Raw genomic sequence first — 5,512 nt, 5'->3', positions numbered from 1 at the left:
TTGTGCTATTTCTACTTTTTAGCTTGTATGGATATGCTGCTATGAATATTCATGTACAAGTTTTGTGTTTTCCTTGAGTATACTACAAGGACTAGAGTAACGAAGTCCGGTGGTAATTCTGTGTGATGTTGATGAGAGGGAACATATTTTCATGTGCATATTGGCCTATTTTATTTTAATGCTAATTTTTCTGCCTTGCAATGTGCTTTTCTCTATTACTATTTTAATATTTCTATCCTTTTGTAATTTTGGAAACCACAAATTTTAATTTGCTAGAAATATGTATAAACCAAAATGAATGCACCTATATGGGTTTATTACATAAACTTTGTCAGATATATATAACCTACCTACATCCCATTTTTGCTTAATCTTTAGTTCTTAAGTGTTTCCAGATGAATTCTGGATATTGAAACTTTATGCCATTATTTAAATACTATAGCTTAATTATGTATTTGACAAATTTATTGATGATCTGTTTATGTAAACATAAAACAGCTTTTTCTTGAATTATCTGCACTTATATGTGCAGGTTTCTAATAACAAGACAATAGGTCTGAGAGGGAAGTGGTTTTAGATTGATAAAAACTATTCTAAAATTAGAGGTATGAAATTAGTAGAATTCTTCTTTTGAAAGAGTAGGCTAAATCAGCTTAGTATTAGCTTCAAATTATTCAAACTTAATTTTGACAGTAAAATATATATTGAAGAAAATAATCAAATAAAATGAATAGATTCATGAGGGCAGGAGGTGATCCTATTTTACATGGTACTTAATTATAGCCAATATATGGAAATTGAAAGAATTTTATTTATTTTATTTTTAACTAGGGATGTTTTTAATAATTCCATTTTGTTATTTTCTAAAGAGAATAGGTAAGATAATTTAGGCTGTTAATAAATACATTTTTCTAACTGGCACATATTTAAGGTTTAACTTTCACCAGTTAAAGAGATATTTTAAGGCTTCCAGTCAAGATGGTGATGTAGGCAGACATGGCTTGCCTCTTCACACAACCACATCAAAATTACAACTAAAATATAGAACAATAATCACTTAGAAATGTCAAAAAAAAAAAACCAAGTTGAATGAAAGTCTGACAACTGTGGAATTGAAGAAACCATATCCATCCAAAGTGGTAGGAGGGGTGCAGACACTGAACAAGCTGGGCCCACACCCGCATAGATAAAAATTGGGGAGGGATATCTTGGGAGGGAAGAGTCCCAGGCTCATACCAGGCCCCCAAGCCCAAGATTCTAGTACCAAGAAGATCAGTCCTCACAATTTCTGGCTGCAAAAACCAGCAGGGATTGAATTCATGGAGGAGATAGCTGGAGCCCTGAGTCTTCTTGGGGAACCCACACACAGACTCACGTACTCAGACTCGCTCGCTCTGAGCTCCAGCACCATGGTGTCAGCTTGAAGGGCACGAGTGGCATACAGGGAGAGACTGAAGTGTATGGCATTGGGGTGAGCATAGGCCATTGTCCCTTTGCTGAGCTCTCCCTGCACAGAGCCAGTAGGCTGGTGCCATATCTGAGACTCCATCAACCTGGGTACCCTGTGCAACTCACCTTGGAGGTCCACAGAGGCTCTACTCTGCCCAGCTTATGGGCCCACCTAAGCTGCTTTTCAATAAGAAAGGCTGGTCTTGGCTCCTAAATCCTATCAAACAAGCTATAGCTGGCTGGCTTCAGTGAGCCTTAATAGCAACCAGATTAGAGGCACAGCTGGCTTCACCTGAGAATCTCCTAGGCTAGCACAAGTAGCAGCCATCTCAGATTGCTTTAAAGCTCAAGCAGGGTACCCCAGGCAAAACACAGGTGGGGGCTGACTTTGGCCTGCACCACCCAGGAAACCCCAGGGCCACCACACCTAGTGGACAGCTACAGACCAAATCTCAGCACCACCATCCTGTCCCTGAACAGCTGATCCCCCAATGAGGGCAGAGGTTGGAGGTCAGTGGTCACAGCCAGTCTTTGCAGCTGACTGGCCCTGGGTAAATCCCTCCCATTTACCTGTCAACAGCAACTAAGTCTCAACTGCAGGAGGAGGGTGTATTCAGTCCATACAAAGGGCACACCTCGAGCACCCAATTTGGGTGATAGGGGCAGTTGTGCCACTGGACCCTATAGGACACCTACTACAATAGGCCACACTACTAAGACAGAAAGTCAGAGCAGCTCTACCTAATACATAGAAATAAACACAGGGAGGATGCCAAAAATGAAGAGAGAAAGAAACATGTCCCAAATGAAAGAACAGATCAAAATTCCAGTAACAGAGATAAAGGAAATGGAGATAAGCAATCTATCAAATGCAGAGTTCAAAACACTGGTTATAAGGATGCTCAAGGAACTTAATTAAGACCTTAGCAGCATAAAAAAGACCCAGTTAGAAATGAAGGATACACTAATTGAAATCAAGAACAATTTACAGGGAAACAACAGTAGAGTGGATGAAGCCAAGAATCAAATCAATGATTTGGAACACAAGGAAGCAGAGAACAACCATGAAGAACAAGAAGAAGAAAAAGAATCCCCCCAAAATGAGGACAGTATAAATAGCCTCTGGGCCAACCTCAAGAGCTCCAACATTCACCTCCTAAAGGGTGCCAGCTGAAGAGAAAGAGCAAGAAATTGGAAATCTATCTGAAAAATTAATGAAAGGAAACTTCACTAATTTGGTGAAGGAAATAGACATGCAAGTCCAGGAAGCACAGAGAGCCCCAATTATGATGTATGCAAAGATGCCCACTCCCAAACAAATCGTTATTAAAAGGCCAAAGGTTAAAAATAGAGACTCTTAAAAGCAACAGAAAAGAAGTTAGTTACCAGAAGGTTGCCAGGTGTGAGGGGGGAGGGGGAGAATGGGTGAAGAGGTGAGGGGATTAAGAAGTACAAATAGGTCATTACAGAACAACCATGGGGATGTAAAGTGCAGTGTAGGAAACTGAGTAGCCAAAGAACTTAAACACATGACCCATGGACATGAACAATGGTGTGGGGACTGCCTGAGGGAGTAGGGGGTGCTGGGTAGAGGAGGCAAAGAGGGAAATATCAGGACAACTATAATAGCATAATCAATAAAATATAATTAAAAAATAAAAATAAAGTTTAAAGAATAAAAACAAATAAATAGACACTTTAATAAAATTATAATAGAGTTAAAATGCCTTCACATATTTGATTCACATACATCCAGTCTTTTTAAAATTTTCCTTTTGGGTACAGTACAAGGACTATTTTTCTGTTAGGTTTTTGTTGATTTTATCCTTCATTCATTAATTCATTAATAAGGGTCAATTACTGTGCCTTCTATTAGTACTATGGGGCTTGTGGCCTAGGCTTCAGAACTCTGTCAAACTTCCCACTTATTTACTGAAAAAGGAAATACATACAAAGAAAATTTTACAAAAGAAACTAAAATTATAATAACATCTTTCCCTGGAGTCATTGGCAAACTTTGTTCCCAGAATTCTTTAGTAACAATAAATGTTCTCCTGCTGCCCTAAAGAGGCTAATACCACTGCTATAGACAGCTCTCAGAGACCTGGCTGACTGGCTTAGCTGCAGCCCTGCAGTCTAGCTCCCCAAACAAGTAATTAAATACAGTAGCTTTGTACTATACATTATATCTAATGTTTGCTTTATTCATATACTATGGTGGTTATTCATGGTGGGAAGATAAAAAATACACTTGGTTTAGGGTGCACACTTTATAAATCCAACCTGACCTTGCCTGTGATATGCTTGCTAAGAGTGCTTTGTCTCTCAGTCCTTTGAAGTAAGAGGCATTCTTGCAGTTGTTTTTCATGACTGATTTTTTGCATTGTTGCTCCTCTTTCTGTAGTTTTTCCATCAGAGAATGGGGAAGCATAGCTACGGGAATGAAGCATCTCTGATTTTGTGAGGTTGGCCCTCATTGGGCAACAATTCTCCTTGGGCATCTTGAGTTTCTGCATGTCTTGTGAAGAAGCACTGATGCATTTTGTTTTAAACTAGTTTTTTTTTTTTCAAGGAATTTTATAGAGCAAACAGCCTAGGAAGATAGAGATTTTGTTGACCTCTGGAATGTAGGGCTGAACTTTTTACCTAGTTAAGATAATATAGATAATGTAGGTAATGTTTCTCTGTAGGGCAAATATTGGGCAATTTGTTAGGAGCTTCTTTCAGAGATTACGGTTTCTGAAACTTGGGGTCTTTAGCTGTCATACAAAATTAGTGCATGTATGGCATCTACCTGGACTGCTCCTCACACCACCAACCAAGTTCTGGGGGCAAAGGAACACAGTGCAACCATGAAACTATGCTGTAAATTAGAGAGTCCAGTGCTTTGGTCCAGGAGTCTTCTGTCTGTCTTCTGCCAGCATCTGTGTATCTGTGACAGGCTAATTTGTTAAAAGGAAAAAGGATACAGTCTCACACTCTTCGCAGTTCTTGAAGATCATGTGAGCTCTGACACTTTGTGCAGTTATTCCCAAATAGGTTCTATAGGAAAATTAAATCCTCATGCCCCAGTACATTTGTCATATGCAGCGGACTGTCTTTTCTCCTATGAATGTAAAATGGTAAGTATGAAAAATTAGAAAACTGAGAAAATAGTCAATCAAATTATCTTCTATAGGGCTGAATTTTTTCATGGAATCCAGTTCAGGGCAGTCATGTATTCCCAAAGGTAAATGTTTGGCTTTACTATCAGTTGGTACTATAAACACTTTCATGCTAGCATAAGATTAGGAGCAGGTTTTATGGTGGTAATAAGAAATATAAAAATTTTTCTTATCTCAAAAGATTGAATATGGTATTTGCTGTCAGTATCAGTAGTTTGAGGAAGAAGTTCTCATGAGATCTCTACTCTCTAACCTCATGACTTCAGGAAGTATGAAATGGAGAGAAAATGCTTGGAGTTAGTTAAACTTCTAGTTGACCTGGCAGAAGTGAACCTGAGGAACGGAACTGAGCAAATTGACTTTTTGTTTGCAGACACAATGCTAGGGCCTCTCAGGGACTATCCTGTGTCTGTGCCCTTTTCCTCCCCGTTAAGGAAGAATAAACACAGCACTGTTATCTCTGCAGAAGCCAAGGGAATTTAGTACAGCTCCAGGAGCTGACAGAATGACATTTCTAAGCAAAAGAAATCCCATTATATTTCCTTTGGTTAGACTGTAATATTTATACATTGATCTTTCCCAAATACCATAAACCAAACATTAGCTGCCAACATACAGCTGCTTGTGGATTTGGGGAAAGTTTTAACAGCCAAGTGTGGGGAGGAAATGAAGAGCAGCTAGGTATATACTTTTTTCATTTGCCTTCACATTAATTTCACAGTTCATAATGTTTTACTGACACAAAGAATAAGGTTGCTTGGACACCTTCACACAGTTCATAGTTCAAATTTTTAGATTACAAAGATGCTAGACCTTGGGAGGAAAGACTGAGAGTGTATTTTATAAGAGAGAGAGTTGATATATTTGGCTTCTTAATCTTTACCAGAAAGCCCTGGGTT

The sequence above is a fragment of the Phyllostomus hastatus genome, unplaced genomic scaffold (assembly GCF_019186645.2).
Source record: "Phyllostomus hastatus isolate PE091 unplaced genomic scaffold, TTU_PhHast_1.1 phas_contig_152, whole genome shotgun sequence".
In the NCBI taxonomy this organism is placed as follows: Eukaryota; Metazoa; Chordata; class Mammalia; order Chiroptera; family Phyllostomidae; genus Phyllostomus; species Phyllostomus hastatus.
Note: the sequence above shows the minus strand (reverse complement) of the source record.